Here is a 24,147-nt window from a genome sequence, read left to right on the forward strand (position 1 = left end):
AGTTTTAAGAGAATTGACATCTTAACAATATTGAAATTTTCAATCCATTAAGATGGTGTATCTCTCCATTTGTATGTCTCCTTTGATTGCTTCTATCAGTGTTTTATAGATTTCAATGGACAGATCTTGCACATATTTTGTATTATTTAGATCAAAATATTTCATATTTTTGAAACTACTGTAAATTGCATTTTATATTTCAACTTTCAATTATTCATTGCTCGTATATAAACTTATGATTGACTTTTGGATATTTAGTTTGCATCTTGCAATTTTGCTAAACCTACTTAGTCATCTTAGTAGCTTTTTTATAGAGTTCTTTGGGATTTTCTATGTAGACAAACATGTAATGTGAAGGAAGAGATAATTTCATTTCTTACTTTCAATTCCAGGTGCCTTTTCTTACTTTACTTTCCCTATTGGACTGACTAAGACCTCTGGTACAATTGTGTGTGAGTGTGTGTGTGTGTGTGTTTTAATGTAGTATCATTGGTTCATAACATATAAATTTCAGATATACATCATTATCTTTGGATTTCTGTGTGGACTACATCATGTTCACCACCCAAAGACTAATTACAATCCATCACCATACATGTACCTAATACCCCTTTCGCCCTCCTCCCTCCACTCTTCTCCTCTGGTAACCATCAATCCAATCTCTATCTCTATGTATTTGTTTGTTGTTGTTTTTATCTTCTGTTTATGAATGAGATCATACAGTTTTTGACTTTCTCCCTCTGACTTATTTTGCTTAGCATAATACTCTCAAGGTCCATCCATGTTGTCACAAATGGCGAGATTTCATCCTTTTTTATGGCTGAGTAGTATTCTAATGTGTATAATGTACCACGTCTTCTTTATCCATTCATCCCTTTATGGGCACATAGATTGCTTCCAAGTCTTGGCTATTGTGAATAATGCTGCAATGAACATAGGGGTGCATGTAGCTTTATGGATTCCTATTTTCATGTTCCTTGGATAAATACCCAGCAATAGAACAGCTGGATTGTATGGTAATTCTTTCTTAAATTTTTGAGGAAATGCCATACTCTTTTCCATAGTGGCTGCACCAATTTGCACACCCACCAGCAGGGTACGAGGGTTCCCTTTTCTCCATATGGTCTCCAACACTTGTTATTTCTTGTCTTGTTAATTACAGCCATTCTGACAGGTATGAGGTGATATCTCATCATAGTTTTGATTTACATTTCCCTGATAATTAGTGATATTGAACATCTTTTCATGTGCCTGTTGGCCATCTGCATATCTTCTTTGGAAAAATCTCTGTTCAGATCTTTTGCCCAGTTTTTAATTGGGTTGTTAATTTTTTTGTTGTTGAGATGTATGAATTCTTTATATATTTTGGATATTAACCACATATCAGGTATATGGTTTGCAAATATCTTCTCCCAATTGTTAGGTTGTCTTTTCATTTTGTTGACGGTTTCCTTTGCTGTGAAGAAGATTTTCAGTTTGATGTAGTCCCATTCATTTATTTTTTCTATTGTTTCCCTTGCCCAGTCAGACATGGTACCTGAAATATGCTGCTAAGACTGAGGTTGAAGAGTGTACTGCCTGTGTTTTCTTCTAGAATTTTTATGGTGTCAGGTCTTATATCCAAGTCTTTAACCCATTTTGAGTTAATCTTTGTGTATGGCATAAGATAATGGCATACTTTTATTCTTTTGCTTATGTTGTCCAATATTCCCAGCACCATTTATTGAAGAGACTCTCCTTTCTTCATTGTATATTCTTGGCTCCCTTGTCAAAAATTAGCTGTCCACAGATGTGTGGGTTTATTTCTAGGCTCTTGTTTTTTTCCATTAATCTGTGTGTCTGTTTTTGTGCCAGTACCATGACGTTTTGATTACTATAGCTTTGTAGTATGTTTTGAAATCAGGGAGTGTGATACCTCCAGCTTTGTTCCTTTTTCTCAGGATTCCTTTGCCTATTTGGGATCTTTTATTGTTCCATATAAATTTTAGGATTCTTTGTCCTAATTCTGTGAAAGATGTCATTGGAACTTTGACAGGGGTTGCATTAAATCTGTATATTGCTTTGGGAAGTATAGACATTTTAACTATGTTAATTCTTCCAATCCAAGAGCATGGAATATCTTTCCATTTCTTTGTGTCTTCTTCAATTTCTTCAACAATGTTTTATAGTTTTCAGTGTACAGGTCTTTCACCACTTTGGTTAAATTTATGCCTAGGTATTTTATTCTTTTTGTTGTAATTGTAAATGGGATTGTATTCTTATTTCTCTTTCTACTACTTTGTTGTTAGTGTATAGAAATACAACTGATTTTTATATGTTGATTTTGTATCCTGCAACTTTACCATGTTCATTTATTATTTCTAAAAGTTTTTTGGTGGATTCTTTAGGTTTTCTATACATAAAATCATGTCATCTGCAAATAGTGACAGTTTCACTTCTTCCTTTCCAATTTAGATCCCTTTTATTTCTTTTTCTTGCCTGATTGCTCTGGGTAGGACTTCCAATACTATGCTAAATAAGAGTGGTGAAAGTGGGCATCCTTCTCTGCTTCCTATTCTTAGAGGGGTAACTTTCAGTTTTTCTCCAATGTGAGTGATATTAGCCATGGGTTTGTCATATATGGCCTTTATTATGTTGAGGTACTTTCCTCCTATGCTCATTTTATGTAGAGTTTTTATAATAAATGGATGTTTTATCGTGTCAAATGCTCTCCCTGCATCTATTGAGATGATCATTGATTTTTATTTATTTATTTATTTATTTATTTTTTTGAGGAAGATTAGCCCTGAGCTAACTACAACCAGTCTTCCTCTTTTTGCTGAGGAAGCCTGGCCTGAGCTAACATCATGCCCATCTTCCTCTACTTTATATGTGGGACGTCTACCACAGCATGGCGTGCCAAGCAGTGCCATGTCCGCACCCGGGATCTGAACTGGTGAACCCCGGACTACCGAGAAGCAGAACGTGCGAATTTAACCGCTGTGCCACCAGGCCGGCCCCTTATCATTGATTTTTTGTTCTTCATTTTCTTTACGTGGTGTATCACATTAATTGGTTTGTGAATGTTGAACCATCCCTGCATCCCTGGAATAAATCCCACTTGCATGGTGCATGATCTTTTTAATGTATTATTGTATTCTATTTGCTAGTATTTTGTTGAAGATTTTTGCATTAATGATCATGAGTGATATTGGCCTGTAACTTTTGTTGTTGTTGTTGTTGTCCTTGTTTGGTTTTTGTATCAGGGTAATGGTGGCTTTGTAGAAGGAGTTAGGAAGCTCCCCATCCTCTTCAATTTTTTTTGATTCAATTCAAATTCTCTATTTCTTCTTGATTCAGTTTTGGAAGGTTGTATGAGTCTAAGAATTTCTCCATTTCTTCTAGATTATCCAATTTGTTGGCAAATAGATATTTGTAGTATTCTCTTATAATCTTTTGTATTTCTTAGGTGTCCATTGTAATTTCTGCTCTATCGTTTCTGATTTTATTTATTTGAGCCTTTTCCCTTTTTTTCTTGATGAGCCTAGCTAAAGGTTTGTCAATTTTGTTTATTTTTTCACAGAACCAGCTCTTAGTTTCAAGGATTTTTCTATTTTTTTTTTTTTAGTCTCTACTTCATTTACTTCTGCTTTGATTTTTATCATTTCCTTCCTTCTACTGATTTTGGGCTTTGTTTGTTTTTCTTTTCCCAGTTCCTTTAGGTGCACTGTTACATTATTTATTTGAGATTTTTCTTATTCGTTGAGGTAGGCCAGTATTGCTATTAACTTCCCTTTTAGAACTGCTTTTGCTGTATCCCGTAAATTTTGGAATGTCATATTTTCGTTTTCAGTTGTCTCCAGGTGTTTTTTTTTTTTTTTTTTTTTTTGAGGACGATTAGCCCTGAGTTAACATCTGCTGCCAATCCCCCTCTTTTTGCTGAGGAAGACTGGCCCTGAGCTAACATCCATGCCCATCTTCCTCCATTTTATATGTGGGACGCCTACCACAGCATGGCTTGCCAAGCAGTGCCATGTCTGCACCTGGGATCTGAACCGGTGAACCCCAGGCTGCAGAAGCGCAATGTGCAAACTTAGCCACTGTGACACTGGGCCAGCCTGGTCTCCAGTTATTTTAGATTTCTCCTTGATTTCTTCATTGACCCAATCATTCAGTAGCATTTTGTTTAATCTCCACATATTTGTGGCTTTTCTGATTGCCTTCCTGTAGTTGATTTCTGGTTTCATACCATTGTGGTCAGAAAAGGTGCTGGATATTATCTCAATCTTCTTAAATTTATTGAGACTTGTTTTGTGGCCTAATATGTGATCTATCCTGGAGAATATCCTATGTGCATTTGAAAAGAATGTGTATTCTGTGGTTTTTGAATGGAAAGTTCTATATATATCTACAAAGTCCATCTAGTCTAATGTGTTGTTTAAGGCCGTTTCCTTATTGATCTTCTGTTTGGATGATCTGTCCATTGGTGTAAGAGGGGTGTTAAATTCCCCTACTATTGTTGTGTTGCTGTCTATTTCTTCTTTTTCGTCTGTTAATAATTCCTTTATATATTTAGGTGCTCCTATATTGGGCGCATAGATGTTTACAAGTGTTGTATCCTCTTGTTGGATTGTTCCCTTTATCATTCTGTAGTGCCCTTCTTTGTCTCTTGTTACTGTTTTTGTTTTAAAGTCTACCTTGTCTGATAGAAGTATTGCTACTCCAGCTTTCTTTTCATTGCTGTTTGTATGGAGTGTCTTTTTCCATCCCTTCACTTTCAGTTTGTGAATGTCTTTATGTCTGAAGTGTGTCTCTTGTGTGCAGCATATATATGGGTCTTGTTTTCTATCCAATTGACCACCTTATGTCTTTTGATTGGAGCCTTTAGTCCCTGGACATTTAAAGTAGCTATTGATAAGTGTGTACTTATTCCAGTTTGCTACTTTTTTCTAGGTGTTTTAGTAGTTCTCTGTTCCTTTTTTCTTTTCTTGCTCTCTTTCCTTGTTTTTTGATGGCTTTCCTTAGTATTATGTTTGGCTTCCTGTCTCTTAAATTTTGTGGGTATTTATTATAGATTTCTGCTTTGCGATTACCATGAGGTTCACATATAATTACCTACGTATAGAGCAATCTATATTTAGTTGATAGTCCTTTAAGTTTGACTTCTTTTTTTTTTTTTAAAGATTTTATTTTTTTCCTTTTTCTCCCCAAAGCTCCCCAGTACATAGTTGTATATTCTTCGTTGTGGGTCCTTCTAGTTGCGGCATGTGGGACGCTGCCTCAGCGTGGTCTGATGAGCGGTGCCATGTCCACGCCCAGGATTCGAACCAACAAAACACTGGGCCACCTGCAGCAGAACGCGCGAACTTAACCACTTGGCCATGGGGCCAGCCCCCTTTAAGTTTGACTTCTTGATAAAAGTTCTACTCTTCTATTCCCCTCTTCCAATATTTTATGCCTTTGATATGATGTCGAATCTTTCTTTTTGTGCATGCGTATCTGTTACCCCCTTATCATGGAAATAGATAACTTTAGTACTTTTCTCTTTTGATCTTCATATTAGCTTCATGATTGAAGCCACCCTGGTGGTGGATATGCTATCTTTACTGTATATTTGTCTTTACCAGTGATTTTATTATTTTGTTTTGTTTTGATAATTTTCTTATTCTTATTTGTGGTCCTCTATTTTCCTCTTAAATAAGTCCCTTTAGCATTTCTTGTAAGGCTGGTTTCTTGATGATAAACTCCTTTAGTTTTTGCTTGTCTGCAAAACTCTTTATCTCTCTTTCCATTTTGAATACTAACCTTACTGGGTAGAGTATTCTTGGCTGTAGGTGTTTTCCTTTCAGCACTTTAAACATATCCTGCCACTTCCTTCTAGCCTGTAAGGTGTCTGCTGAGAAGTCAGCTGATAGCCTTATCAGGTTTCCTTTGTATGTAACTTGTTGCCTTTCCTTTGTGGCTTTTAGGATTGTCTCTTTATCTTTAATTCTTGACGTATAAATTATAATGTGTTTTGGTGTGGACCTCTTTGGGTTTATCTTGTTTGGGGCTTTCTGTGCTTCCTGTACCTGGACGTCTCTTTCCTTCCTTAGGTTAGGAAAGTTTTCAGTCATTATTTCTTCAAATAGATTCTCTACCCCTTTGTCTCTCTCTTGTCCTTCTGGAACACCTATAATATGGATGTTTAGTGCACTTGATGTTGTCCTAGAGGTCCCTTAGACTGTCCTCATTCTTTTTAACTCTTTTTTCTTTTATCTGTTCAGTTTGGGTGATTTCCTCTAGTCTGTTGTGCAGTTTGCTGATCCGTTCTTCTGTGTCATCTACTCTACTTTGAGTCACTCTAGTTAAATTTTCATTTCCAGTATTGTATTCTTCATTTATTTCTTTTTTCTTTTCTTTTTTTATTTTTTGAGGAAGATTAGCCCTGAGCTAACACCTGCTGCCAATCCTCCTCTTTTTTGCCCAGGAAGACTGTCCCTGAGCTAACATCTGTGCCCAGCTTCCTCTACTTTATATGTGGGATGCCTGCCACAGCATGGCTTCCCAAGCAGTGTGAATGTCCACACCTGGGATCTGAACCGACAAACCCCAGGCTGCCAAAACAGAACGTGTGAACTTAACTGCTGTGCCACTGGGCTGGTCCCTCTTAATTTCTAATTGGTTCTTTTTTATATTTTCCTATTCTTTGTTGAAGTTCTCACAGAGTCCATCCATTCTCCCAAGATTAGTGAGCATCCTTATGACTATTAGTTCGTACTCTTTGTCAGGTAGATTGTTTATCTCTGTTTCATTTAGTTATTTTTTTTGCATTTGTCCTGTTCCCTTATTTTGAGCATATTCCTTTGTCTCCTAATTTTGCCTCTTTCTCTGTGCTTATATCTACGTATTAGGTAGATCAGCTATGTCTCCCAATTTTGGAGAGGTTGCCTTATGTAAGAGATGCCTTATGAGACTCAGTAGTGTGCATCCCTCTCATGAGCAGTTCCAAATATTCCAGAGTGTCCCCTGTGTGGGCTATGCATATCCTTCTGTTATGGCAGGGTTCCTCTTGCTGCAGGTGCACAGGGAGGCTAGGCTGTCCCCCTGGCCTGTTGATTGTAATGTTCAGCTGTGTGTGGCTACTATGGTCCCTTAAGTCACTTTATCAGGCATGGGGAGCTCCAGCAGAGTTGGTTGCAAGGTCTAATATCACATTCCTGTTACAGTTTTTCTGTTAAGTATGTAGACCCCCAGCAAGCCTGGTTGTTAGGCTTAAGGGCTTACAATTGCTGTAGGCCTCCAGCTTGCAAGGCTTTTGTCAACTCTCTCAGGAGTGCAGCTGAGTGGCATTGGCCCCAAGCATGGGAGCACCCAACTGTTTCAGTCTCTGGAAGCTGGGGCCAATGCCCCAGGTGGCTGTTGAGAAGCACAAGTCTGCTGCAGCTGACAAGCCCCACCGCCCATAGGGCCACATGCCCAATCAACACAGTCTTGCCCCATGCACATGCTCCAACCCACTGAACTGAACCCAGTCACCCTGCTTCAGAGGTCCCACACACTCCACAAATGCAGGCCTGCCCCTTGCACATGCCCTGTCCTGCAGAAGTGGACCCACTCACCTGGCTGCAGAGGTTTCAGGCACCCCACAAGTTGCCTGAGGGCCTGCTGTTTAGTGGGGCCAGTCCCTAGGATGGGTTGCCTGCCCTGGCTGAGCTGGATTAAACTGGCACTCTAGTGGGTGGGGCAGGCTCCTGGGTAACAGGCGAGGGGAAGAACTCCAATGACGTCTGTCAGCATCTGTGTCAGCATGTCTGTACTAGATCACAATAATGGCTGTTGCAAAAGTCTCGGCCCCTAGGGATGTGGTCCTAGGCTGAAAAGGTCTTACCTCTCACCTGGATGCACCCAGAACCTATCAAGTGAGTCTCATTTCACCAAAGGACTGTGCACCTTTCTTTCTGGTGATTTTAGGTTGCTTTCCAAAATGGGTGAATTTATGTGGAGGCCCTTTAAGGCTTTTTTCCCCTCTTATGTCTGATAGCTTTTCCGGGAGTATTCCTGCTGTTGTTAATAGCCAGCAAGGCCAGATATTATGACACTTGTCTCAGTTGTGCTGAGTCCAGAAGCTGCTTATTGCAGTAAAGCTCCCCTGCTCAGATTCCCCACTCCTCTAGGAAAGGCTTTGTACTTCAAGATTGCTCCCGGCTGGCCATGAAGCACCACAGCTAGAAGGTGGCTTTTCCTTCTCCAGCAAGGATTTTCTGCCTCTTCCACCTCAGTCAGCACTGTCCCTTGTTGTGGGGATTCTTTTTATCCAGTTTTCAATTCTCTCTCAGGGGTAATTATTCCAAGAATAAATTTGTTGTGTCTGTGGGAGGAGATGAGTTCAGAATCCGCCTACACCACCATCTTGACACCGGAACCCCTCCAGTACAATTTTGAGTAGAAGTTGTGAAAGTAGATAAATACCTCTTCTTTGTTCTTTATTTTAGGGGGAAAACATTTAGTTTTTCACTATTAAGTATAATCTTGGTTGCATATTTTTTTATAGATATCCTTTATCAGGTTGATGAAGTTTCCTTCTATTCTTAATTTGCAGAGAGTTTTTATCAAGAACAAATGGTGAATTTTGTCAAAGACTTTTCTGTGTCTATTGTGATGATCATATGGTTTTCCTCTTTAGTCTACGGATATGGTGAGTTTCATTGATTGACTTTTGGATGTTGAACCCAGTCTGGCGTTTTTGAAAAAATGCTTCTCTTGGTCATGATATATTATTCCTTTTATATAGTGTTAAATTAGTTTTGCTATTATTTTTGCATCTATATTTATGAAAGATATTGTTTGTATTTTTCTTTTCTTGTAATATGTTTTCCAGTTTTGATGTCAGAATAGTGTTAATTTCATAGAATGAGTGTCAGTTTTCTAAGAGAATTTGTGTAGAATTGATATAAACTCTTTCTTAAATTTTTGGTAGAATTCATCAGTGAAGTCATCTAAGCCTGGAGTTTTCTTTCTGGGGAGATTTTAAACTACAAGTTCAATTTCTTTAATATATATGAGGTCATTCAGGTTAGTATTTCTTCTTCAGTAATTTTTGATTATTGGTGTCTTCAAATGGATTTATCTATTTTATTTAGATCCTCAAATTTGTTGACATAAAATTTTCATTATCCATTTAACTATTAATAACTTAGCATCTGTAGAGATGCACCCTCCCTTATAACTGGTATTGGTAATTTGTGTCTTCTCTGATTTTTAATGACAGTCCAGCTAGAGGTTTATCAATCTGATAGATTTTGTCAAAAGACTGTCTTTTGGGGTCATTGAAAAGTATGCTTGAGGTGTTGGAGAGAGAAGAGAATGGTCTTGCTGGAAATTTGCAGAATTCCAGATTTAGGATATTAATGATATCTGAGGGGAACGCCCCCAAAGAGAAGCTTCTGTCCACATTTAACTGTCTGGAGTCAGTGATTTTAGTTTTAAACTGTAATATGGAGGGAAAATGCACCACCTTATAATCAAAAGGCAAAGAGGGATCTATCTTCTTAAAAAAAGTCAGCATCATATGATGTCTTTGAAAAAGTGATTTCTGAAAACAACAATAATGAAAGAAACCACTTAAGGCCTTCTGTAAATCTAACTGCAAATAAGAGCTCCAAGAGGGAAACGTTGATTGCGTTATTTTAGAACTCCTCAAAATCAAATGTGTTCCTAGTGTTCAGAGAACTATGGTCTCTCGATAACTGTCTGTTCTCTAAAAGTATTATCATGCAAAGTACTTGCCATACTGTAGATTAGGGAACATAACCATAATTTAATATAGGAAAATTTACAATTGAACTATAACAGTAGGAGAAATAGTGCAATCATACTTGTAAAACACGTGCAAATTGATTATTTTAAAAGGGGGATAAAGAGAGTCCCTTTTCTCTTAGGACACTATAGAATCTACAGCATCTTCTTTACTCAATCCCCAAATGAAAGAGATATCTTTTCTGATTCTTGGCCAAAAGATTGGGAAAGATACCACATAGTCCGGGGGTTGGGGTGTAGAGTAGCACTCAGAGTTGTCTCTACTCTCCATGTGCAATAATGTAGTTACTTCTCCCTCAAAATAAACTCATACCACATTGAAAATTAATAGCCCCTTTGCTTCATGGTCCTGAGACTCCATACTGGAAGAAGATTGCATGCTAAGTTTGGGGATTAATATAGTTAGTAGAGCAGACAACTTAATTTTCCAGTGGGGTAATTGTAGTCCTAACATTTTGGCCAGCTGGCTATGGCATAGGTTCCTAAAGGAGATGCAGATTGTAACTTTGAGGCCAGGGAGGCCCATAAAAGAACTTTTCAAATAGATAAGTATTTTCACAAGCAGCTTGCTATCCAGCTCTATCCAGTGCCACTGCCCCTGTCTTATTTTTGGTCTAGAGTTCTTCCCCTTGAGTCTGTCTGAGACTAACAGGGAAGTGATGCTTCTTGACTTTCAAAGCTTGCTCATAAAAAATCAAGAACAGTTTCCCCGTGGGTTTTCTCATGGGATACATGTAGGGGCTCTGAGATTATATGGAGTCTAGCTACCCTTAAGCCACCATCCTGGAGAGGTCATTTGGAAAGACTATGCAGACATGGAGAGAGATGTCCAAGGAAACCTAGCTCTTCTTGTCCCTAACTGTTTGAGTCCTCCCAGCATTAATCACCAGATATGTGAGTGAATGAGTCTTCAGCGGGGTACAGCCTCTAGACTTCAAGTCTTCCAGAAGACATAGTCAAGCAAGTGGTCCCTACTCTGCTTTGTCCTCATTCCTAACCCACAAAGTCCATAAAGCATAATAAGTGGCTATTTTACATGACTACACTTTTGGGTAACTTATTACACAGCAATAGATAACTGATACGGATAGACATCTGACCTGAGGGCAGCAAATTATAGAAAGAGGAGACGGCTTACTATAAGAACTTTGGGAGGGACAATTTGATTTTCTCTTTCTAAAATTTTGACTTGAGATACAGAGAGATAAAGTCAGTTGTCAGTGGGAACAGGAGCACAAAGACAGAGAAAAGTCAGTGTCAGGGGCTATGAAACAAAACCTCCTAACACACAGGAGTGTGTATAAGATCAGAGCAGGGGACGAGATGGTTAGTTGATAGTGGCAAAAGACAGAGAAGTATTAAATCACTATAATAAGAGAAGTAATAGCTAAAAGTGAGGGTTCTGGAACTAGACTCCCGTGTTCAAATCTTGCCTCTGTGAACTTGGGCAGTCAGCTAAATTTTCTATGCTTCAGTTTCTTCCTCCTATGTTCACATAAAAGTAAAGCATTTAGAATGTCTATTCCGAAGTATATGTTCACTATTATTTTGATACCCATGCAGCCCTTTTGCTGGGAGTGCAGTTAACCAAGTAGAAAGAGCTACCCTGGAAAATAGAGGTACTTCCAATTCCCCATAGTTTTAGGGACTCTGTAAGCACAGCCTCAGTGCCTCTAGGGTTCCCATGAGGCCTGGTTGAATGTCTGAGATTCTTGTCTTACTCTAAAGCACCATTATTTAAGGGAGTTGTTCTTTGTAAGCAAAGAAGTTATCATTGAGAGTAAGGCTCTCAAGGTCTTTGTGGTAAAATGCATGTGTGTGTATGTCTGTTAGCTAGATAGTGAATAGACAAACAGCCAGATATCTACATTCACATGCCTAAGACTCCTTTTTCTCTTTTGCAAAGATCTGTGAATTTGAAATTACTTACAATTTCTTTTTAAAAATACGGTGATTAATGTCTCTCTGGTCATTGAACTCTAAGCTCCATGAGGGCAGTGGTTGTCTTGTTCACCACTGCATTACCATAAGTTAGCCACAGGAATAACTCTCTGGCAGCCTGAATTCTATCCTGAAGAGGTGGCATGCCTGGGACCTTTGATTCAATGAGTCTCACAGGAAATGCTCAGGAATATGGAGGAGGGTTTGGTATTGGTTATTTGACCCTGTGAGCATCAGGCCTGGAACCGACCTCTCTAGAGCCATCCTGGGGGCAAGGAGTTTACTTAAAAAGTTGAGGATAGTAAGAGTGAGCATTTCTGAGGATCTGATAGGCTCCTCACACCAAGAGGGTGGTATCACTCCAGAGCCCTTTGGGGCTCTGAAGCTTGTTGCTCCCCCAGGAGTCTCCTACTCTGTCCCCAGCTCTGGGGAGCTGTTCATTCACAGATGAATTCTTGTCTTCTTCACCTGTAGCTTTTTGCTGTTGACATCTTTCCTTCAGTCACTATGCGCCTGTGACAGCCTTGCACTAGCATCAATATGGACACAGAAAACATACTCAATACATATTTGGGAACTGACCAACTGCCAAGGAGATTTCTTTAAAATGAAATTGTAGAGTGCAGTAGAGATTGCCGCTGAGGCTGGGTAAACTCATCTTTCCTTTTTCCTTTGTCCATTTTCACATGGTTGCCAAAGTTCTTCACACAGAAGGAAGTGTCCTCTGGATTTCCTCATGTGATCTACTTTCTTTGGGAGAATAATACCCCATGTACCTGTTAAAGAAAACTGTTAAACACCTGCAAACAAAACAAACACTAGAATTAGCATGTAACCAAGAAATTCACTCTTGGAGAGCAGCTAAAGTACTCTGTGTCAGCTCCCAGGCTTGTCAGTGGATAGCAGAGTCGTAGCCTGGCTACCTGAACTGCCCAGACATAACTCATGAATGGAAGAAGGGAACAAGCATACTCTGTAGCATTTTGTTATCACAATCCCTGTGCATTTCTGTTGTGTTGCAAGGAGATATTGCAGAATGAGTAGTCAAATGCAAACCTGACTTTTACCGCAGGAAAATCCCCTAAGTGAGAATCCTGGCTCCTCTCATTAGGAGAAGCAGCCACAGAGAATGAGGGGCAGCTTGCTGTGAACTCGGGCAGGTCCTTTGGCTCCTCTGGGCCTCAGTTTCCCCTTCTGTTGCATAAATGAGTTTCATACAGTGCCTTGTTTTTAGACTTTTATTATGAAAATTTTCAAACACACAGAACAGTAGAAAAAATGTTGCAATGGACATCCACCATCTGGGTTCAACATTTGCTAACATTTTGCCATATTTGCTTCATCAATGTATGCATGTCTATAATTTTGCTGAGTCATTTTAAAGTGAATTATAGATGGCAGGATATTTCATCCTTAAATACTTGAGCTTGTGTATTCAGAAATCAAGAACGTTTTCCTCTATAACCATAAGCCCATTCACAGGATGATTTAAGTGTCCTAGCTCTGGGAGTCTTGGATATGGTTTTCACCAGAGACATGAGAGGACAGACAAGAACAGAGACAGATCGACCATGATGTTCATGCAGCTACAACTTTGGCTCTCACTTAGGCGCGCTTTAAAGCCATTTACATTAAATTTATCAAGGAAAACTATCTTAGCCGTAATTGCTTAAGATCATTATTTCTTTTCAATCTGGCTTCTCCTCCCTTACGGTCTCCCCACAAACACACACATACCCACTCACATCAAGTGGGATTGGAATGGATGTGAACGTTTTTGGGATTCCACTGAAAACATATAGGATAATTGATTTTGCTTGCAATCACTGCTGTGCAAAGTGAAGTTATTGCTAGCTCTCCAGGGGTACTGATGACTTCTAGGAATACTCTAACTATCCATGGCTGGAAGTCTTAAAACAACGTGAACTACAGTGTCTGGTGCAGGGTGTGAAGAGTGGAGGAAACATATGGGTCGAAATGAATGGAGCCACAGTTAATCTGGGAAAAGTCATCCAATCAGAATATATGTAAATTGGGAAGCTGAGATTTGATCCTCATGCATGCCTGATCAAAAAGCCAGTTGTCTCCTGTTAGGAGGATACTGGCTAATGTAGCATATGTATATACATACTGTGGAAGGGAATTGCACAAAATAGAATTTATCAGAAAACCTGTTGCTGTACTACACTGTGAATACCTCCAGATGAGAAGTTTCATGTTTTATGCATCCAAACATATCATATCATGTCTTAGAGAATCTTGCTCATCTTTACCTAAGGAACTCCGACAGGTTCAAATGAAGTATCACGCAAAATTGTCATCAGAACTGCAAAATGACAAACATAATATACAGATGAAGTAAATATGGCAAAATGTTAACAAATCTAGGCAGTGGGTATTTGGATGATTTTTGTTCTATATTTGAAAGTTTTCATAATGTAAAGAAAAAAATTACCCTATAAAATCCACTTCGTTTACAGGAGAGGAAATTGACGCACATGTATCAGTAAGTTCATGTAGAGGAGTTTGATTACACAGTTGTACTGCTCAATACCGTGGACTGGCAGTTTAAAAATGCGTTTTGGTTTGACTTATCATGTATGACTTAATTTCAGTTTAATTCTGTATTTTTTTCATAATTGTTAATCAGATCAATGTTCAAATATAATTGGAATGAACTATGTCGCTGGAAGCTCCCCCAAAAAGTGAAAAGACAGGAGACTGGCAGAAGCTTCAAAATGCCAAAAACTATCTTAACATGTCACAAGGGGATTTAAAAGCTCTGATGACAAATCATTAAAAAGTTTTCTAAGCTATCAATAAACAAATAACTTTTCAATCATACAAAAAGCAAGATTAAGTTATCTTTCTATTTTCTCTATGACACTGCAAAGTTATTATCACATGGAGAAGCAATCAAAAACTATGTGGCCAAAAATTTTAGGAAAATAGAGTTGTGTCAGGTGGTTGATTAATAAAATACGTTATCTTATATTTTTTATATTTGTGCTATTTATTAACTTTTGGATTTGGTAATTTGTTGTGACTTTTTTCTCATATAAAATAATGTGCACTTATATACTTAGTTTTGAGTTTATAATGTTGTAGTCTTAAAGAGAGCTGCAAAATTCTGTCTGCTTCAGATCCTGGGATGGGTGGCTAGCATCACTTTGGATTTTGTATAATGTTCAAATAGAAAATTTGTGTTTTCCATTCTTCTCTACCTGATTTTTTTCTAGTAGTAAACTACAATGTCAACACTGATGAAATATTCAAAATTCAAACATTTTAATATGCTAATGAAGAAACTGAAGCTCAAAAAGTTGGCAACTTGTCCCAAGTCAGATAAGTATGTAGTGATAAACACACCAGTCAGGATTCAGGGCTCCTGAGTCCTGGCTCCTGTCCTTCTTGTTGTGCTAGGTAGTCTTTCTTAGTCAAAGAAACATGTTATAAAATGTGATGCTCAAAATATAGCCGTGATGAGGTGATTCTGTGAAGTTTATGCCATTGGTTTATTCGGCCACTAATTTATGCATCAAATATTCAGTGAGCACTGGGGTTTCACAGGTGGCCCCTTACTTTAAGCAGCTGACCTTAAGCAAGCTCATAGGAGCAGGATTCTAGACTAGTACAGAGAAATGCTGTAAAGTGGATGGTAATTATACGCATTGCAAATCCAAACAGGAAAGAATGTGTCTTCTGATCCATATTTTTTTTTTGTACTCCCACATATTCCTTGGGGAAAGAGAGGAAGGCTTGTCCTGGCTCCACCAGCCACCACAGAAATACTCTCTCTATTCATGCTTATTGCCTCTTACTCCCCACTCTTACTCTAATTTAAGGGAAGTGAAGAATATTAGGGACTGACTGACTTCTGAATCCTCCTCTGTATTAGTCAGGGTCCTCCAGAGAAACAGAACCACTAGGATATATACTTTTTATTTATTGTATTTTTTATTTATTATAAAGAATGTATATTTATTTTTTATTTATTGTAAAGAATTGGCTCACGCAATTATGGAGGTTGAGAAGTCACCAGATCTGCAGTCTGCAGGCCTGAGAACCAGGATAGCTGATGGTGTAGGTTCCGGTCCAAGCGTGAAGGGAGGCGAAGACTGACGTCCCAGCTTGAAGACCATCAGGTAGAGAGAGTGAATTCTCTTTCTCAGTCTTTTGTTCTATTCAGGTCTGACGCAGTGGATGAGGCCTAGTCACACAGAGGAGGGCAATCTGCTGTCCTCAGTCTACCTATTCAGACGTTAATCTTATTTAGAAATGCTCTAACAAACACATGCAGAAATAACATTTAACCAAATTCCTGGGCACCCTGTGGCCTGTCAACTTGACCCATGAAATTATCCATCACATCCACATTCCTCCTCTCTTCCTCTTTTCCCTCCTTCTTCATCACTACCTTAAATTGCGGCTCCCCTAGAAGCCAATCCTCAGACGAGGATTTGTAGAAAAGCAGTTTACTAAGAAATATCCCCAAGAGAAAAACAGAAGAAGAGGAGACAGTGGACTGGGAAGGAGAAGAGGCCAACAAGGGTGCGTTATTGAGCAAAGTTCCAGGGAGGTTAACTTTGTCTCAATCCTGTGAAGAAGCTCTGGAGACACTGCCCTGCCACGGGTCTCAGGAACTGGGGTATTTATGCCCACACAAATTCAGTCCTTGCCTGTGGCCTGTACCTGGACGATGTACATCTCCAGGTACTCTCTGCTCTCTGTCCAGGCAGGAAAAGTAGGCTCTGGCAGTCTGAGGGTAGCCCTCTGATGAGATGTCACCTTTGGAAGTGAGAGCATTGTATCTAGGAAAATCGAAAGGGATCTGAGGGAGTTTGGCAGAGCACAGACGACATATACTGTCTTGAGCCTCTTAGCAATGATCACAATCGTCTCCATGTCATCAAGGACTCATGCGTGGGACATTGGACTATGTTGTGCTTTCCAGACAATATTATTCAGTCTACACGTCAAATGTATGGTCATCAGTATAATCTCGGTCGTATAGGTGAGAAGACTGAGGCTTGGAGTCAGTAAGTGGCCTGTGGGAACAGCAAGGGCTGGATACCATCCTCCCAGCCCCCAGATGCTATCTGTCCTGTGATCCCTGTCCTACCCACCACCCCAAATTATCGGGTAAAAATATTACTACTTGCCGTGCAAGATAATGGATGGAATAACAACATTTCCATTTGTGGTAGAGAAAATCTGTCTCATTATTTATAGTTATACTCTCATATATCTTGTTAACTGTCCAGGACATAATTCCACATTAATTCAAAGTATAACGTCCTGATACTGATGAAGAGTAATGTAGGTCTAAGTTGACAAGCAAACATATCTGCCATTTTTCTGAAAGTCTATTTTTTTAAGCTATGAAAAGCTGCAATACTTGGCTAATGGAGTTTTTCTACATCCATGTTTACACTCTGGGTTTCAGAAACTTGCTGAATATAAAAGAAATCTTTAGACTACAGAGTATAGAGTTATTTTTCTGTAACAAGACAGCAATTCCAAATATAGCCATTCACTACCAAACGTAAAGAACAAGTGGTAAAAAAAATTACGTGTGTAAGCCATAAATGTGGAGAACTTCCAGCACTGGTGAGCCATCTAACTTTACCTCCTGAGGCTCTCAAAGGGACAGCTGTGTGTTTTTTAAACAAAAATAAATAGGTTTGTATACTCTGCTACTCCACAGTTAGCAATTAATTTGGGTTCTTCATTAAAAATGTGTATAAATGAAGATACAATTAAGCAGATTTAGGAAGCTTTGTGTTTTGTGTAGTTACTTACTGTTTTGCAAAAGGAATACTATCAAAACAACTTACTGCTCTCCAATGTTAATTTTGAAAGCGGCTTAGCAAGGGTTATAGGTCAACCCAATTACAGCATTGCTTCAAAATGGATTTCAGGTTCTTTTTCTTCGTTGAGTGATTTTCTCACCCATCGTGCAGTTAATATTTTCAGTTACTGGGATTTCTTAAAGAACTGAACAATTTAAAAGTTGTTTAAACTGACATCTCCCAAATTAGAGCTTTCCAATTATATATGTAGAGAGAAAGCAGAAGTTTGATAAATTTGCACAATTGCACAATATTGAATATGTTAAAAAGTAACTCAGAATTCTTTCTTATTAATTTTCACCTTGTATTTTAACACGTGTTTGGCTCCTTTATCGTGGTGTCTAGCATTATTTTACATGGAGGATTGCGCTTCGACGAATGCTTTAGCATGTGTGGGTATATTTAAAGTTACCGTATCATGATGGTGAGATGCATTCTTGCAGTAATTGGGAGAAAGACAGCTTGAGGCACCTAAATTATGTGGCTCCAACTGGCCCTCTTCTAATCACCCTCGTCTTGAAAAACAGAGCTAAAAGAGGTTATCATCTTTGTTTTGTGAATGTTTTTTATTTAAAAAGAAAGTACTTATAGAAATCTCAATAATACAGTCTAGTAGAAGAAGAGTGAGCCATTTCAATACAAGTCCCTTTAACTTTCTGGCATGTTTATTTCTGTTTCTTTCTGAATACTGGCAGGTGTCGGTCACTGTTTTTGGTTACTGTGGTTATGTGACTTCTGACTCTGCAGCTAACCCCTACACACAGACATATATATAAATACACATACACACATGGACCCAAACGGTTCTTTTCTATCTGGGGTCCCCTCCCAGGAAATCTCTCCTTTCCTCCTTGGTCGTTTCAAAGCCACTCTCTTCTTTCCTCCCCTCCCAATCATCCAGCAGATCTCTTCAGGGAGTGAAGGAAGTGATTTCAAGAATCTCTGAGACAAGCAATTTAAAAACCTGGTTACCAGCTAGAAATCAGAGGGCAGAAGAAAGGGAAAATATCTGGGGGAAAAAAGATTTAGCAAGTTAGTTAGCGTAACTTCTGGGTACAGCATATCAAGACCAGTCCGTTAAGCCATTCTCCCTTCTTGCTTTTCTGGGAGTCACCTAGATGGAGTTCAAGGAGACAGACAGAGCTCCGGCTGACCCCTAAAGACGTGCCCACACAGGAGGGCATGGTGGCCACATACTCTTGATCTGAACAGATGCCATGTGGCAGGACCACAGCTGTCAGGAGGGCATGCTGGAGGAATACTTTATATCTTTCCTCACCATTTCACTAAAGAGAAGCCAGTTTTAGACAAAGAACTGTATAAATTCTTTTTTCTAATATGTGAATTTCCTCACCTTGATCCTGTAACATTTTTACTGAGTTTTAAGCACAGTAAACTGATTTTTAAAATTCCTTATCTTGAAGAATAAAGATCGAGATTTCCAAACATTTGCAGTTGGAAACCTCTGGGTAGAAAAATGATGGTAATGAGCAAAAGGGGTAAAAAGGTGAAATATGTGCGACACAGATGTTACACTCCATTTCATGCCAGATCGAATTAAAAATCAGAACCTTGCTTTGTGATTTAGATGATGTAGAATCTATACAGATGTGTGTAGGCTGAAAACAATTCTCCACTTGAAACTGGACATTTTTTAAATTGTGGGATCCTACTTTCCAAATGCAACCAGGCTCGGTTACTAAAACAGAAATCTGTTTCTTGCTTGGGGATTGACAACAGTGTCCAAACTTTGGTATCAGATTAGCACCCAATGGGAATGAAAATAATGTTGAGATCCATTCATCAAATGGAAACATGATTAGAAAATTTGAGGACATTTTCATAAAGAATAAAATAACCATGTACTATTAGGTAATTTAAAATGTGCTAAAATACATGAGTTGGGCATCAATTAAGCGCAAAACCCTTTGTTATAACACCAGGTGAGTGGTCGAATGGTAATGAAATATAAAAGGCACAGTTCAGAGGGAGGGAGGCAACCTTTGAACCTCAAAACAGTTTCAGAATGACAGTCACTGTCTAGTGTAGATACTCGTAGGTCTCTTAAAAATGTGATGTATGTATCACCTCCCCCACCCCCTGCAAGGAGATTTCAATGTAGTGTGATACATTTGAATTAGTATCCTACAGGTTTCAAGGATTCTTCTTCATAACCATTATCATTAAACAAGAATCAGATTTCTTAGTTTGGGGCCTATGACTATTTCAGAGGATCTGTAAATGGGCTTCAGAGGGTCCCTGACTCCTCTAAAATTGTATAGGGTGTGTATTTATTTCTATGTTTTTTGAGGAGAGAGTGCATGGTTTTCATACATTCTCATGAGGATCTATCATTTCTCAAACATTAAGAAACTATGTTGGAGAAAACAGAGCTCCACTAGCAGTAGGAGACAATTTGATTTATCTTACACAAAAAATGAACTGGGTAACCTGCAAAAGCTTTGCAAACAGCCAGTGTAAAACAAAGTAAGTGGTGTGTTTATGCCTTCGAACAAATGCAATATAACTTCAGTAATATAGTTTCCATTTGGATGGATATTTTAGAAGTCCAAGCTATTTGTCATCAGATGCCTCTCTTTACAATTCGAATAATTTAAAGATCCATGAGAACTAACCACAGATTGCACTATGTTTTTACATTATTGGCAATTACTCAAGCACTAGCTGGGAAGAGAAAGGAAAAGAGAAATAAATATGGGCTTAACCTGATGATCAAGGGACATTGACACAGATAGAAAGAAGGGATCAGGTCAAGTACCAAGTTGTGGATTGCAAGCTACCTAATCAAATCAAATTTAATTCAATTGAGCAATATTAATTATTAAAAATTATTATTATTTGTAAATTATTAACCTATTGCATAGGTTCCTGGTGAGAAAAAATGGAGTCTTGAAACTTGGCCAGGTTATGATTTTTCTTGTTTCAACACAGATATGACTTGCCAAATAAATGAAGAAATTAAGATTTGGGTTTTGTTTGGTTTTCATCGATAAGAGGATGTTAGCAAACGACAACCACAGTGGTGGATTTGCACTATGTCAGCTTAGCTAAATTGGAAATAAATGTCCCAGAATTCCCTGCCTCCCCACCTCCAGGTTAACGCGGGATGCAAGAAACATTGTGCGTGAGATCTGATAGTCAGAAGTGAAGCAAAAGGCTTGTTGTTTTATGCTCAGAAGGTCAGTTCAGGCCACTGTGCTCTGCTGGCTGCTCTCGCATGTTTCTGTTCACTTGCTGGCTCACCTTGTTGGTATGGGGCTGCAGTGAGACTGTGGCTTCTCCCGTTCCTGCCAGATCTTCAGCTGCTCTGACTCCCGATCAGGGTACATTGAGCTGTCTATGTTGAAAAACACCAGTTTCTCCTGCAGGACACTCATGTCATCAAAGTTGGAGGCATTGAGAGACTGACTTCGGTTCCAGTTTATCCTTGTCCTCTCCAGTTCAACAACATCCGTCCTTCCTTATGACCTTCTCTGCCAACTGCAGGCCCAGCCCCAGATGCAGAAGCAGAAGGCTTCCAAAGATTGTTTGACCAGCTCTCACAATTGTGTAAGGTCAAACTCCTATCATAAATCCCTTTTCAAGGTTATTCATAATGGTTCTGTTTTCTAATTGATGTTGTATACCCATATGTACATAGAACCAGAGGGACATACACAGAAAAGGGATTTAAATTAGGGGATCAATTGTTGAAGTTGGAAGTAATATTCTACTTTTTCAAAACTGATGCAAGCTAAAGTGGTTAGCCATGCTAGTTTATTAAAATGTGTATAGCAAAAAACATTTTAAAGTAGTTTTGTGTTTTCCTGGGCTTAGGAAATAATTAGAAATAACAAAAGCTCATGAATCAGTTTTAGCTTCCATCACTTTTTCATAATAGATACTTTCTAATTACAAATAGTAGAGCCAGAGCTTACTTTCTGCAGAGAAAGTAGAGAAAGGGGAAGTCCAGGATCTGTGTAGAGTCACTTTTTGGGCTCTTTTTTATTTTTTGGTGAGGAAGATTGGCCCTTAGCTAATATCTGTGCCAATCTTCCTCTAATTTGTGTGTGGGACACTGCCACAGCATGACTTGATGAGTGGCGTGAAGGTCCATGCCTGGGATCCGAACTCATGAACGCCAGGCCACTGAAGCAAAGCATGTTAACTTAACCACTATGCCACCAGGCTGGACTCCTTGGACTCTTTAATATCAAAGTTCACTTGGAAGGACATTGATCTTTTTCACAAAAAAGTCACATCTTTTCAAATGTAATTGGTCAGAGCTATCATTTATGGAACTAGATGACTGTTTTATACCTGGTGGAATCCCCTTATCTGCTTTTGCTAATGTTGGTAGGAGTTACTAGATACCACATTGGTCCCGTAAAAGAGGGTTTGGGAGAGAATCATAGGCTGAGTTGAGAGTCATTGGGTCTTAGAGAAGGATTTGTTACAGAGAATAAAAATCAACTCAAATTAGATTGAATTAAAGAGGAGAATTAATTGGGTTTGTAGAATTTTTTTTTTTAACATAACCCAAGGGTAGAAATATAGTGGTGTCTACCCCTCCCTCCCTGTCTTCTCCTCCCTCTTCTCTTGATACGTTAAGCGCATATGGCACCCAACCTAGGTTACTTGGCCTTCCAGCTTGAGTGTCACTAACCAACTGGCTAGTGTTTCTTGACCCAGTTATTGGGAATATTGATTGTAACAGCTCAGCCAATGAATTGGCTATACTAGGAGAGGGTTTCCATTCTTGGTCCAATCAGCCACGGACAGGGAGCAAAGTACAAAAATGACTGCAAAGTGGCAGTAGGAGGGCCTTCTCAAAGAAGAGGATGTGGGCTGGGCAGACATCCTGAGATAGTTTCCACTAAACAATATTTTCTTTATTACCCAGTGGAAAGCTGTTGAACTCAATTGTTATTCTTAAGCAAAGAATCAAGTAACTTTCTTGGTGCTTTAGCTCCATCATATTGACACATGTAAAAAACCCATTCCTACTCCTGATGTGAAGATTACTTAGATCACATTGCTTGAAAGCACTGAGTCTTTTGATGATAAATACTACATAAATATTAGACACGGACGTTATAAGTTTTTCAATATTGTTTACTGTCTTGAAAGGCCAATTAAAAAAATTTTTCACTCTAGGTAACTATTCAGTCTCCTTATCAATCAGAAATAAAAGATTTAGATTCCCCACTTTCAAGACATGGTCATGATAAACATGTGACAATAATTGTAAGAGTTTTTATGATTTATCTTGGCTATCTGGGTAGTGCTTCTCCCTTCTGAATAAGAGGAAAATGTACTCCCTCGATGCTGATGCAAAGAAATTATTTATTTTAACATTGAGCCATAAATGAGACATTTCTGACAAATGTGAAAATTGGCACAGTGGGATTGAGAAATTATAATGTACAAGAAGAATAATGAAATTGCAGAATTATACAAGTAGAACAAGCTTTAGGGAACATTTAGAGATTAAGTGGTCCAATCCAACTCTTTTAATTTCCAGATTAAGGAATTGAAGGTTAGTGGAGTTTAAGTAGCTTTCTAAGAACTAGTTTATATTTAATCCAGTACTGGGATTTGTAATACCAAATGCAACAAAAACAGCAAAATATTGACTTAAAAAGTATTGCAAGGAAATGAGACTATTTCTCCATATTCTCTCTCCCTTCATTAAACATTATTGTCCATCCAGTAATTCATCGATATGACCTCACCATTTATGGATGTAAGACAGAAAAATTGGTTGAATCTTCCTGTCCATATGATAAGAGAAAATCATTCTGTCTTTTGTTCATAGTAACTTTATTTTTGCCGTAAAATGCTGCATAGTATATGTTTTTTCATAAAATTAATCAAAAGTGATATGGTTAAGGATTCTCATAACATATATGGACATAATTAGCTATATCTATGACTTTGACAAAACCAGAATTGGAGACACATATTAGCACTGAATACCAAGGGCAGGACTCATATTTAATTTACTGTACCTTCCTAAAAGTGGGGATTCTGGCAAGAGTAGAGGAAAAGCAGTGAGAGCTTTAAAGTATTCAGGCAGAAAGAATCATAATTCACTATTTTGAACTTAGATGAGCTTGAAGTGTTAGCACTCTCTGATGATCCCCGTAACATTAGAAAGTTGTAAGATTCTGAACAAATGAAACGTAAACTTATTAGGCTAAATAGTTGTATCAATATGTCAGGGGAAATAGGCAGGAGTCATTTTAACATTGAACCATATGCGATTGTTTGTATATTGCCTTTTCTCTCCCTAGAGACATTTTGGTTGCTTTCCTATTGGTCAGGTCTCCTGGCTCATTTGTAAACTTAAATTTCATCCAGGGAAAGCCTTTCACGTCTATTTATATCACATTCTACTTTCATTTGGTTTATTTAATGATTTATTAAATGCATTAAGCACAGTGAAATTTCCTATGAGGGTTGGAACATATGAATAAAATTATTTTAAAATTATGTTTATGTTGTGATTTATAGAATGGCAAATTGTCAAAGACATAAGGGATCATGGCAAAGTAGCACACAGTTGCTTGGAGCC

General features: G+C 38.4%; 1 long non-coding RNA gene across 3 annotated transcripts in view; it reads left to right on the top strand.

The window, feature by feature from the left end:
- LOC103553715 (uncharacterized) overlaps positions 1-24,147 on the top strand; it is a 181,842-nt gene that overhangs the window by 124,152 nt on the left and 33,543 nt on the right. For 2 of the 3 annotated variants that reach the window (XR_011528815.1, XR_011528816.1), the window contains exon 5: positions 15,722-15,863. This is a non-coding gene — a long non-coding RNA (uncharacterized lncRNA). Of the gene's footprint in view, positions 1-15,721; positions 15,864-20,959; positions 21,141-24,147 lie in introns of those variants that run through there. The other variant, XR_011528817.1, reaches the window with a different exon arrangement.

Source organism: Equus przewalskii, chromosome 17 (assembly GCF_037783145.1).
Source record: "Equus przewalskii isolate Varuska chromosome 17, EquPr2, whole genome shotgun sequence".
Taxonomy (NCBI): domain Eukaryota; kingdom Metazoa; phylum Chordata; class Mammalia; order Perissodactyla; family Equidae; genus Equus; species Equus przewalskii.